The sequence below is a fragment of the Anser cygnoides genome, chromosome 11, assembly GCF_040182565.1.
Source record: "Anser cygnoides isolate HZ-2024a breed goose chromosome 11, Taihu_goose_T2T_genome, whole genome shotgun sequence".
NCBI lineage: Eukaryota > Metazoa > Chordata > Aves > Anseriformes > Anatidae > Anser > Anser cygnoides.
Genome location: NC_089883.1, coordinates 20,766,385 through 20,780,660, shown reverse-complemented (window position 1 = coordinate 20,780,660; position 14,276 = coordinate 20,766,385). Strand labels below are relative to the sequence as shown.

Genomic DNA, 14,276 nt, shown 5'->3' with positions numbered 1-14,276 from the left:
CCAGCAGAGCTACTGTTCCCAATGAGAATGGATGAGAGCTGAGCCTCCTTTCAGGCACTCCAAAGGAAGCTTTCTTTTCAGCTTTGTACATCTACAGATGTATCAAATTTCACAATCTTATCTCAGGCAGATTGGTCACTGAGCAAGCAGAAGACATGCTACTGTACTTTTTCTCCACTGTCAAGCTTGCAATGTAGCTGCTCTCCCACCCAATGACCGCTGCCCTTGGATGCACAACAGGGTCAGAAAAAGACAGACTGATGCTGACGTACTGGAAGAAGAGAAAGCTAAGGTTTTCTTTGTCTGTAGGGATAGAAGGGCTGACAAAGGAAGAAGGCAATGATGCACTTCCTGGGATTTCACCCCCTGCTCAGGTGACATGATGAAATGAAGTTGCATACCCGTGTTTAAACTGTTACCATTTCAAAGGATTCACTGTGTTCTTCCCACTATTGCTACCTCTATGAAAGGCAAAGAAAAAGGATACTGTCACCTAGGAGATAATGATCCTCTTTTACCAGGAAACTCACCAGTGGTTTTGGTAACAATTTTTGTGTTTAACCTGTGGGCAGAGATGACCTAAGAACATTTCCTCCTGGAATATTAATTCTTTACCATAGGAACTGAAGATAAATCAAAAAATACTAAGGGAAGAGGCTTTCAAACACATTTTTCTTCAATTAACAGCAAAATATCCTACTTCAACCTATTGAGGCAGACTTCAGCAATCACTGAGAGAAACCCTGTAGAACTGAAGTGCCACACCAGAACAGACACACCAATTTGCAGAAGACAGGCCCTTGTCACCATAACACAGACACCCCTGAATGACACTATTTAAGACACTATTCAAGGCACTATTCAAGACATACCTCAGCCATTCTTTGAGGTTCTGAATTCTTCCACTGGCAAATAAAGAAAATTCAAAACTCAATAACACATTACATAACTTAGACTCAAAGCCACCGCAGCCTATTGATCAATGGCATTTCATTGACATCGACACAAATAGCAGTAAGACATTAAAGCTAATACTGCAGAATAGTCTTTTTATAGTCTGACACTGACTCACCACTGATTGTATGCTATTTGCACATGTCAGTGGAACACACGAACACCTATAGCAGTCAGGATAACTGATTTTTATTCTTTTTTTCAGGGAAACATCAAGGTTTTCCATCCTCCTTAATGGTCTCTGTGTGGCTTAATCACCGTGATTTCAGACTATGAACAAGAGAATTAGGGAACTATAAACCCTGAGAGTGTGCATAGCATTCTGAATAAGAATACCAGTTATGTTTAGAAGACAGACTTGTGTTCTTGAGAGATAATACAGTTCCCTGATCCAGAGAAGTTGGTATTTTTTCTCACAGAAAGACTGAAGACAGTACCTGTTCCTATCCTAGTTTTACAGATGTGGAAACAGATGACATAGGCAGCTAATTTCCTTTCTTTCTAACCCATCCTTACAGGAGTACCCTGACACGCAGCTGTGCTAAGAACTCATAGTCTATTGTGTGAGATTTGTGCAAGCTTTATACTTCTTGAACTGGACATTGCATTTGAAAACTCGCAATCCTGTCTTAACAACTACACTGGGAATCAGTATCCAAGCCGTAGCCTGTGACTTCATTCTTCTGCCCATTCTCTTCAGATGTCATGTGGCAGCTAGAGGTTGTAGAGCTGTTCTGCATAGTCAACCTCAGTCAAACCATGAAAGTTTTTAGGGCTTCTCCAGTGCCAATTATAGTATCTTATGCCAACCCTGTTTTTAAGTAAACTGAACTAATCTTGGCTTTTCTCAGACATCAGCGAATGCATGAAGAGAGTCTCCAGACTCAGAAGACCAGACTTAGAGAGCTGTGACCTGTAGGGAGCCAGTGAGCAAGTACTTTACCTTCCTGATCCATTTGATTAGCTCTAAGATCTTTACAAGAAGAGTTACCACATACTCACTTTTCTCCACCAATGGAAGCTAAATTCTCTCTTGCAAACTCATTACCCTTTACAGTGCTTTCACCTTGTAAATTCAGAAGTTGATGAGAATTCACTGAGTAGAAAGAAGCAGAGCAGAGGAAGGAGGCCAGATTTTCATCCATTGTCATCCCAGTAATATTAAATGATTTAGATTAGTTTCTGGTGGAAATAGCTCCTGTCCACTTCTAGACCATAAAAAAAAAAATCTCCCTCAAACAAGTAAAAAAATTTCTCATTCTGAGGATTTATGATAGGGACATCACTAGGGGGGTTCAAACTCCTTTTGAATGCAAGGTGAGCATAAGCATTCAAGCAGTTGAGTCTAACAAACATGGAGATTTGCATTCATGTGCCTCCTCTTTCTTAACAGCCATGTAACCCACTCTTCCTTTTGCAGACAATAAATAAATAAATAAAACACCTCTTTGGCAAGCTAACTAGCAAATGCAAATTTAAACTCTCTGCCCAGTACAGAATGTGCCTGAATTCCATCTGTAACACACCGCTACATGCCAATTACTTTAATTAGGGTGAGATCCAAGACTTGCAAGAGAAAGTTCATAGTGTATATTAAGAAATAGTTTTTCTCCTCAGTGTTCTTCTTTCATCTTATCCTTTGCTCATTTTCCTGCTTCCCTCCCACCCTTTCTCCATTCAGAGAGTTTCTCATTCTGATTATCTAGTCATTTTGACACCACCACTGTTGTACTTAGACCTTCAGCAAGGCAGGCAAGCCAATAAGCTGGTTGCATTTAATGCTTCCAAGATAAGGTGTAAAGAACAAAAAGCAAAGAAATGAAAGTGAAAGGATTTATACCATTTGAAGTGCAGTTTGCTGTGGCGTGGCACAGTGTTTTGTAATGCATCTTATTATGAGCAATGGCATATTCTGCCAAGAAGTGTCAGTGTTCATTGCTCAGGATGCTGGGTTATCTCACATAAATGCAACAATTGTACTGAGCAATGAAGGAAGGACTGATTGGGTTGTGCAGACATTCAACAGGACCTGTAATCAGCATGATAATAGTGAATGAAACAATGAAATGAGTGCTGTCTTAACAATACCAGCAGAAGTCACAGCTGTCAAGGTTTGTTCCAACATCAATTTTCATTTCAAGAGCTACCCAGTCTCAATCTGCTTTGCAATTGGGAAGGGTTAACACCAGCTGTGGGCAACTTTTAGCAGCTATGCTGCATGGTAGCCAATGCTAGTTTTTTCCCGCTCTTGACACTTCAAACCAGAACGTATCAGAATAAGTCTGAACGAATTCCCATGTAAAAATTTTTGGCTGTAACAAAATGCCTTCTGGGAGTTTTGCCGGGCTGTCAGTATTACCCAAATTCATCACACAGCTGGTTCTTATGGGTCAGGACTTCTATTTCCTTCTTTTGAAGGTCTTGCAAAGCATTCACTGGATTCATTCCTCACATCTGTCTGCAGCTATACACGTCTCATTGCTTGGCAACAGATAAAAAACAAGCTAAATTATTTCTAAAACTTCCCATATTCTGGAAGTGTTCTTAATCACCGTGATAAATTATTATTATTATGTCTCTTTGTGGACAGGTGTGTAAGCTTGTCTTTGTTTTACCTCAAGTTTAAAAGATAGGAATATTCCACTAGCCATACAGGTGCTCTCATTTAGAATGTTACCATAAAATGATTTAGAATCAGGCAATAATCATAAACTAATGCACCTTAAAGCTTGACAGTTAAACTATATTGTAAAAGTAGATTCCAGATTTTAAACCATCTGAACCATCTATATCTTAATCTCATAATTACTCATCATGCTTTGATGCTAACACAGTTAGACTGATGGTCAAAATGAATTGATATTAAATGCAAAATTTTGTCCACCAGTACAGCTATAATGAGAAATGTACTTTATTCAATCATGAAACTTTTGTAATTTTCCTGTACCATTGCATCTGAAACTGAGCTGAAATGAAGCCTTATTGAAAATTCAGTCATTAAGAGCTTGACATTCAGCTGTCTGCTGGCAACTGGAATGTCATCATTGATTATAGAGATTAGTGTGGAAACAACATCTGGTTTTAGACTTGCACCAAATAATTTCTGAATAAGCACTTCTTTGCTTCTGTGCTAAACCTGAATACAAATTTATTTATTTAGGGGGGAAGCAGGTTAATGGAATTTTTACAGAATTAGCGTTAACTAGGAAATAAGTTTATTCTTTAATCAGAAAGTGACAGATTCTTAGATAATAAATTATTTAAATACTGGTTTATGCCAAATGAGAAGTGGTCCCTGCCTCATTAAAGGGGAGATTCAGTCCTCTCTTTTGTAGTAAGTGGCAGTACCTCAGAGACAGATCAGATTATGGATGCTTTAAAATGGGAATGTATCAATGTGGCCTAAATGGAGTTGATGACAATGCAGTCATAGTGTGCAAAATCCTCAGCGGGAAACTCATCACTTAGTTCCCGATAGGCTGTTTTGTGGTTCAACTAAAACTTGTTTCCAGGTGATTTCAGCTAAAGTGAGAGAAAATTAAATAAGGTACTAGGATTTACATCAACTCAGCTTTGGAAGTTTACAGTCATACCATGTGTTTGATACCTTGGAGCATCTTTCCCACATGGGCAAAGCCCTGCCACTGCAAACAAGGCAAAATGGTAAAAGCTGTTTTATAACCCTTAGAAATTTACTCTAGTGAACATCTGCAGTATTGTACAAGTTGTGCAAATGTACAACTAATCTTCAGTTCTTTGACTCCTTTTGCATTGGTGTAAGGGAATGCAGGGGGGAAGGGGAGTGTTTTTGACTAGCGTTACCAGTTATCTTTTTTTTTTTTTTCCTGAGATAAAAGGCTGAAAAAAGAACAGAAATGATTCTAACTTAAAATAAATTTTGTCAAAGAGCAGAGCTAGATTTGGATCTACAACATAAGTAACCCTGAAACATGCAGTTTTAAAATTTCATGAATGCCTACGTGCACACATTACCACGTCAATTCATGATGAAACTGATCTTTGGCTAAATAAAATTCATCCAATAAATGGAGTATACATACTTCTAATTAACTTCTAAATTAATTCTGCTCAAACATATGTACAAGAGAATGAAAGTTACGCCTATAATCAACTATAAGGACACTATTTACATTTCCAGAAATATGTATGTCCAAATTCTTCTTCCAATGTACCATGATACTTGTAATTACATCATTATGTAGTTAGTATCTAAATGGAAATAAATAAAACATGTAAGGTTTTCTTTGAAGAATTGTTCTCACGTTCTGTAAGTTTTCTTTAGTTTTAGTTACTCTCCCGACAAGTACAATTTTCTCCAGAAATATCAGTATTAAAAAAATATGCACTGTGGAACAGAAGTACTGACTTGATACTCAGTTTTGGAGTCCCACATGCCCTATCATTAGTGGCAGAGTGATTGTTTTCTACATTTCAGCAAAACACACTGGACTAATTATAATTCCACCAACACTGGAGTTGAAGAACACAGATTAATGATCAGCAATTAAAACATCAACAACATCACAAACAATAATGTTTCACACTGTTAATTTCTGTTGCCTGAAGTCATGCTATTTCTCTTTGGGCGAGAAATACATAACACAATCATTACTTCCAACATGAATAAAATGCTATCATATTACATGCAAAAATTCATATACTGTAGCTAATTTACAGTACCTAGAAAGGAATGTGCACTTGGTGGATTGTGCATACACTTGTAATAAAAAGATACATCAGAGTCAGACCTGAAATCTCAAAAAATAATGTCAGTCATATTGCTCTATCTAAACATATGCAGAACCAAAAACATATTTAAAACAACCATAAGGCTAGTGTAAACAAAATATGTCAGACTGGAGTGATTCGTTACCTTCAAAGGTTTTTTTCACAGAGTAATATTGGCAGGTCCAGCTGACAGAGGTACAGCCGTGCTACATGTTTTCTTAGAACTTCTTACAACATTGTGATCCTTTCTGTCTGGTGCAGCATCCAATTTAATCAAGTCTCCAGCACAAAGCTCATCTGATGTCATCTCTCATTTGTGCACTAGGAAATCAATGGATGCAGCTGCAAATCACTGCAGTAGGTAACTGTTGTTTGACCTTCACTTTGAGCATTTGCCTGTAGAGTTTACATAGGCCATCATCCCACAGTCAGCATGTGCATTGTGGTAGCACACCTGGTGCAGAACTTAAAATGGCCCTTTTGTCAGCACACTTCCAAGGGCATCCTATTAGCTATGGTACAAGTGATTTTACAATTGCTTTTGCTGTAACACTGTTCCTACTATGCTCAATATTTTGTTATCTTTTTCACTTACTGAAATTTATGCACCTGGAGATGTTGTTAGATGTATTCAGGAAGCTGAAAAAAAAAAAATATATATATATATATATATTGTCTCTCTGTTGAATGTCACAACCTTTCTGTGATCTGAGACGTGAAAAAACAAGCTGGGGGACAGTTTTGTTACAAAAGAATAGTGAGCAGTGCCAGAAACACAGAAGAAATTAAAATAAACACATGAATGTCACTAGTCATTTTCAGAATTGAAATATTTCATTCATTCACATGCTGGACAATTGTGGAAATTCAAATGAATAATAAACTCAGCTGAGTCATCTCTCAATTAATGTTTGTTACATTTAAAGTTCTCCCAGTATAATTCAACAGGGCAAAGCAAGATGCCAGTACTTGATGTATTATTCATTAATTATTTATCAAGGAACAACAAAGTGGCCTCTCACCAAGGTTACGGATACTCCTGGTGACTACAGAAATGCCAGACTGATATAGAATAAAACATTCCCAAAAGGGGGAGCATATAACCTGGCACTGTCAAAACTAAGTATGTACCAAAGCTAACACAGGTGCTGAACTGTGAATGGACATGTAAATAAATAATTCACCCATCAGCTCGTAGGGATGATCTGCTTGGTACAGCAAATATCAGATCATTATGGGTGTTAGAAGCAGAAGGTAAGGTCAGGTGCCTTATTTATCTTCAAAAACTGTATCGTTCTTTTCTATTTTTTCTGGTTCCTCTCTAGCATTTTTGGTTCCTCTCTAAGCTCCTAGAATTAAAGCTATTCAGCAGTCACTCGCGAAAAAAGTAAGATTCTGACACCCTGACTATCTGCAACAGTATTTCACAAGTGTTATTAAATCCAGACAGTACATTTAGGAAAGAAAATGTTACTTTGCGAAAAGGTTGGCAGAATTTATCCCTAATACATCATCAGCTCTGGGGGCATTGTCATAGAACTGTGCATAGCCAGGAAAGATCTGGTTTCAGTTTCCACCTCAGATTCCTGGGATCAACAGAAATTACTGCAAGAAAAGTCTACAACAATTGCAAGAGATTTTGCTTATGCTGCTTAATGGGATGCCCTCTGGCCAAATGAACATACACAGTGGGTTCTCAAAATAGCCAGGTTGAAATTCACAGTATTTATTTCTATGGTGATACAGAGAAGTAAGGAGGTTTCCACCTGACACCTAACATATGGCATATGGGCAAGTATTCCAAGTGATAAACAGAATGTCTGTTAACTTTTTTCAGACATGAGCACTGATGGCAGAAGGCCCAACTTCAGACAACTTTCTCTCAGATAGAAGTGAAAGGTGGAATAGATTTAGCTTCATATTCATAAGCTACTTTATGGGTCTTGTCAGATGCACAGACAATGGGGCTGATATGCTCAGCTGCTCTGCTTGCATATACAGGCTTTATATGCATTTCAAAAACAACTAAGACTCACAAGTGGCTTTGCCAATTGGAGGACAGCCGAAGGAAGAGCTATGCATGGAATTCAGATACAAACTCAGGCAACAGTTTCACTGTATTTTTTGTAGATTTTTTTTATTACTTCGTTCATTTACCTTTCCTTAAGCATTAAAGTATTCATTACCTTTTCTTGTGCAGTATGTTCAAGCCACACTAGTCTTGATCATACACATTCACACTATGGTGGCATCCAGTTAAAATAACCTTCAAAATGGCAAACAGAAAGTGAACCACTCTGAAGCTTAGTGTTGTCACGACAGCTTCAGACAACTTTGCTGCAGCTCCAGGGGAGGCTTCAAACCTTTCTGTATGTGAGAAGTCAGCCTAATATAAACCTAATATTCACCATTAGAGAATTTTTACTTGACAATATCAGTTCTTAAACATACTTTCTTCATTTTGCCTTTCTCTCTTTGCACAAACATTTAAAGGTCTTGAACTCTATGCAGGGATCCTAGAACAGGTGCACAGGTGTTAAAATAACAGACATCAGGCACGATTCATCCCCTAATTGTGATAGCCTCTACTGTCATAACCAACGCCTGCTACCTGAAGACACTGGCAAGAGACATCCAAATTCTGCAGAACTCCCCCAATCATTCCACAGTGCAAGGCTCACCAAGAACATTTATTTCTTGAAGCCTTACAAATATTATCACCATGCTTCTAGTCAGGATAGCATAAGCAAGCTCTGTCAATGGTGTCTGTAGTGCTTTTTCTTCTGAATACTATTTATTCCCTTATGCAATTTAATTGTTGTATCTTTCATCCTGGAAGCTTAGTGAATGACACAGAAGCGTACCAGTGGAAGACATAACATTATAAGAAGAGTCGGTTTCAGAGGCAAGCTCTCAGAAGCTTTGTGTCTGAGAAGTGCAGAAGTACCTGTATACCTAGACCCGGTATTGATGACTCCAAGAAGTGCTCAGTTTCAGACTTGGATATAATGCAGTCAAACAAGCCAATGCATTGACTAGATCTTCACTTTCTCTGACACAATAGCATAACCTTAAAAGAGTAACTGAAGGCCTCCTTCAGGCACTCTGCCTTCATTATTTTTGTCTCCTCACAAAGCCAGACTCCACTTAAGCAGGACCATGGTATGAAATCACTTCCCACTTTTCATTTTGGGTGTAAACTTGCTGTGGCAGATGTCCCCAAAGGATTTCAGAAATATAGACAGGCCTTCTTACATGGCTTTCTGCAGCCAATAATTAGATATAGAATAATGCAGTGGATCTTTCAAGAAATATGCAAGCATAAAGGAAGACTTCCACAGTGGTTTTACAGTTAGCAGATCAAACACTATAGATCTCATCAATATGTGACCTATTCAAAGGGCAAGTAATGTAGAGAAAAAAGATCATCTCTTAGTTTAATACATGTTAAGTTCAGCAAAACTGTCAAAGCCCTTTAAGGCAAATAGTCCACTACAGACCATGAGCATTGTAAACCATCAGCACCACCAAGGTAATGTGGGATAATTTCTCCAGAACTTAGAAACTGACATGTTGTCATTTGACTTTTCCTATCTAAATCTACATATAGATCATCTGTGAAGACAACATGCTTAGCAGTACAAAAGTTCTCTCCCTTTTCAGAGCAGCTAACATGTAAAATAGGTGAAGGGCAAGCCCATATAAGCTACATGAGTCACAGCAGCAAGAAAAAAATTTAGCCTCAAAACCTCTTAAGTATTCTATAACTGTGTATTACTCTATACAGAGTACTACTGAGCTGATTGATTCTAAGCTCTGAACAGAGCTTAGAAATATCACCTGGAAGACTGGGAGAAATCAGGATGCTGAGTTCCCTGTCAAGAGTGGAAAAGTATTCCAGCATTGACTCCCAGCAGTAGAACTCACAATCCCCAGGGAAAGCATAAAATTACATGATTAAGATGTGACTGTATTAAGCTTACTAGGCAGCTGATCGACATCTCTCCTGTCACACAAAAAAGGACACAAACTACTTTGGGAAATGCTAATATGCACCCTAAGGTAAATCTGCCTGATAAGAGTATCTCCCTGTGTTTGTACTCGAGGGATCTAAACCAGTACAAGTGCTGGAGTTGCACAGTAGAGTTTACACAGGAGATATATTCTGCATTGTTATCTCACTTTTAATTACAATAGCTAAACATGAGGCAAAAAAGATTTTCCAGACATAAAAAGCGAAGGCAAAAGCCTGAAGTTCTTCAAGAACTGAAACTAGGAGATCACCCACTGTACGTATCAGAACAAATTTTTTGGTACTCTTCCCCCATGCAAGTTTAACACTGGCAGAGTGTCAATGACACCTTTAGAATAATTACTGATTTACTCTGGCATGAGAGAAAAGTCAGGCACCAAACACACAATCACTTTATAGCAGACGCAAATACATTATAAAAAACAAATAGGCATCACATAGGAAACAATTAGAACATGAATATATAATGAAAAAACATATTCCCTTAGATCTTCAAATATCACTTCTAATGTAAAGTGGACCTTAAACTGAAAAGCACAAATGTGTACTGTTAGGCATGTATAACAGCTCTAGAAAAATAGCAACTTTTTTTTTTTTTTTTTTTTTTTTTTTTTTTTACAAATTTTATTAGTAATATACCTGGGCCCTCACTTGTCAATTAAAAAAAAAAAAAGGAGTAAATTACCCTAGCTACAAAAAGTAGCTCAAAGATTTGTGGGCTTAGCTGTAAAGTTCAGCCTTTTAAAAATTTGGCTGATAAATAAATAAATAAATGCTTACTGGCCAGTGACTTGACTGAAAAAAAAATCTGTCAGCACAAAAAATTTAACAGAGTGAAGTTTCAAAGGGATGCTGAATACTGATTTCTTACATTTCTAAATAGAATCTTTTATTTTTAAATGTCTTACTTGATCCAAACAAAACATTTCATATTTACATTTGTTTACAGAACTGACCTGAGTTGATTTTCAGTTAACTGCTCAAAAAGTTTAACTTATTTTTATGTAAGATAAAAACAAACAAAACAAAAGAAACAACAACAACAACGGCTAATTCCTGTTTCAGGTTAAATCGGGCATGTTTTTCACACCTGCATTGCAATGTTGCCAAATAACAGAATTCCATAATTTATGCAGTTCAATTCCTTTTATTTAAATGCCACATGCCAAAGGTCTCTGCATCAAGGTACAACTCTATTAAGCCTTACTTTGAGCTTATTAGGAGATCCTCTGGCTGCACTTTATGCAGATCAAAACTTATTTGAGATTCAGATTCAATACTTGTGAAGATGACTTTATTTATTTATATATATTTTTTTAAGCTACAGCATTCAAAGATTTTCTGCTCAAAGGAGTTCCTTTAACTTTGAAACTGTACTTACTGTTTGTATTTATGTGAGTCTTGAGTAATCCCAACTCTCTTCTCCTCACAGAAGCCTTGTTTATGTTCTCTGATACTTCTTCTCCATACCTTGGAATTTTCCCCAGCTGAACTCTGCCTCTAGAGGGTATTCATTCATCCATTTTCTGTTAACATATGTGTTCTGCTGGGACTTCTAAAAGAGACAGCAAATACTGCAAATGGAAGAAAGAAAAAAAAAGTTTTGAAATTTTAAATACATTTTGCTTAGATACATTTACTTCTTTCTTGTATTTGCTTTATATGAATATTCATTTAATTGAGTACCATCAGCATAGAAGAACACAGAAAGGGAATTTTTAATATCCTTCTTTTAAGCATCATACTGGAAACTAGACAGGTTAGACATCTATGTATAAGGAGAGGAGAATATATATGAATATATATGAATAGAAGAATATATATGAGGAGAAATACAAGTTTATTAGTGAGAACTGAATAAAGAGCAAGCATTCTCATGATTCAATGCATTAAAAAAAAAATCAGAACTGCTACTTCGTAGATCTATAACTAACATCTGATAAAGATGAAGGAGAAACTCTTCCTCCCCATATTTGTTCCATAACTGCTTGATAGTATAATATTTTGAAGTAAGTTTATCAGAGAGAGAGAGAGAGAGAGAGAGAATAGACATACACACCTTTCACTGCAGAGCAAGTTAAGCTTCTTCTGTTGTTACATGGTAACCGTGCATGTTTTCACCTCATAAAACATTGAGGCAGCTTATCCCTCAGTGAACATATACAACCTAGCTTGTATTTTCTGTGGGTACCTCAGGGTATGAACTTGCTTAAGGGCATTGCCCAAGCAGCAAAACAAATGACAATTATCCCACAGCGACTTGCCTCTGCACTCATACATGATGATGATCATACATATGATGAAAGCTAGGCCCTCCTGTCCTGCACAAAACTGCAATTCAAACTTACATGCCATATGGACACTTCTCTTATAAATATCCAATCTTTGAATAGAAACAGCAATGAAAGCATACACCCAGCTCAAATTGCACAAAGTTCTCTTAAATATAAGAAAACTGATTAAGTTTCACGTAGGTCTTGGAAGATACTTCACTAGGTGCAAAGAAAGAGGTGCAATTCATCAAGTGAATTATTCATTGTAATTTATCAGCAATAACCATTAATAGATGTCTACAAACTTGCAAATAGATCCATTCTCAACATGATTTTTAGGTAACTTTAGAATATCATGGCATTTTAACAAAATGTTACGAGGTGACATCTTCATATGCTTTTTAATAATTCATATTGACACAAATTTCCTTTCTTCTACCCATCAAGTAGCAGTTACAATTTAAATAATCAGCTTGGCAGTTCAGTGTTAGGCAAGTTAAGAATAAAAATCTAAGTATGCAGAAGCAGTTCCCTATGGAGGTAGGGGTGATACTACAAACTACATAATTATTTTTACACTGACAACCACGGGAAGTCATCAATTTACATGACATTGTATCTTTCAGGGATGTAATGAGAAACAGGAATGAATATGTCATTTTACGATTAAACAGTCATCAAAGGCCATAGATAGAAAAACAGATAGCCCTAGTTACATCCAAACACTTTCAAATGTAAATGGTAAAGAGAAAAAAAAAAAGAATGGATGACCACAATATTCTACAAAAATATTTTTCCAGATAATCCCATTCAGCACCTTTGATATAACAAATGCTGCAATAAATGTTTTTATTACAAGTAATTGAAAATATATTCTGTCCTTTCTTTACACAGCCCTCCCAGAGAAGTGTTATTTCTTCAGAAAAAAAAAAAAAGACCATAAGGACTGCACCGAGTGATAGGCTTTATTGAATCAAACAATAGTTTCCTAATACATCTACAACTTATGAACACAGCCACTTGCTATTAAAGCTCAAATACATCAATGAAGAAAAGACCAGCATTTTCACTGTTGCAATCTGTACGGATGGACTCTCCAAAATGACAAACATTAAATTATGTACAGTTTATGATACATATATGCTCCCCATCCTCTGTTAACATCCTTCCCCAGTGCAGAATTCTTCTTCCACACATGGAAAATATCACCAAATGTCTTCAGCCATTTGCAAAACCACACCACAATGCTAGAAAAAAATATAACAGACAATGTTACTTTTTCACTTGTTATCTTCCATTTAAAATGGTGTTAGGGTGCACTTTGGTAACAGGAAAATCCAATATGTACACAAAATAAATCAGATCCCCTTTTCTGGAATTTTAATCATGATGTGACAACTATTAAAGCTAAGGAATGAACTTTTACTAATAACTGGACAAACAGCAACAGAAGCATTTCCATGAGCTTATTATGATTTTCATATTGTTATCAAAAACAAAGCAGAGGAAGAGGAAGGAAAGAAGCATAAGTTTCTCTCAGAGATGGTTCACTTTAAAAGGTTTGCATTGCTGTATAGATATAAAGATTAAAAAATAGCACAGTTGTAGATTAAATACTTCATGGCTTATAATAGTCATGCCTGTGTTCTAAGAAGAGAATTAAGTCTGAAAAACTATTTATCTATTACTACCAGAATTCTGAACTGTTACAGTATCTGTGCATTCCCTCCCACAGTTTAACTACTTGCCAGATAATAGACTGATGAAAAGGTCAAACAGCCACTTTCACTAAACTTTATTGTTCACATTAAGGTCATGAGTAAAAGTCAGCCTACAGAATGCCTAAGGTAAATACAGCATCAGATACAACAGGGTGTAAAACACAGTACTCTGTTCATAAAGCAAGATCTATTTGTGTATACTTGTACATACACACGTTTTCAGTCTAACAACATCTAGGACTAGTAACATCTCAGAAACAATGGGCAGTAGTGTACAGTGTGTTCTGTATGCCTAACAGATCTCTAAAAGAACTTCCATCCATGGTTCCCTGTATATTTAGTGGATTAAACTTACATTAGAATTATTTCTAATGCAGATTTAGAAAAACTATATTGCTGAAGAAAAAAAAGGCAATCCCGAATGAATGTACTATAAAAATCTTAAAATTCAAAATAAAATTAAAAAAAAAAATCTCCAATTCAAGCTTTTACATCTGTCTGAAATAACTGAAAAATATTGGCAGACATTCAGTTTTTGATGAAAAA

General features: G+C 36.5%; 1 long non-coding RNA gene across 1 annotated transcript in view; it reads right to left on the bottom strand.

Moving 5' to 3' along the window:
- The window catches only part of LOC106033651 (uncharacterized), a 393,452-nt gene that overhangs the window by 313,657 nt on the left and 65,519 nt on the right, over window positions 1-14,276 (bottom strand). Inside the window, exon 3 of the long non-coding RNA XR_007161881.2 lies at window positions 11,118-11,310. This is a non-coding gene — a long non-coding RNA (uncharacterized lncRNA). The remainder of the gene's footprint in view (window positions 1-11,117; window positions 11,311-14,276) is intronic.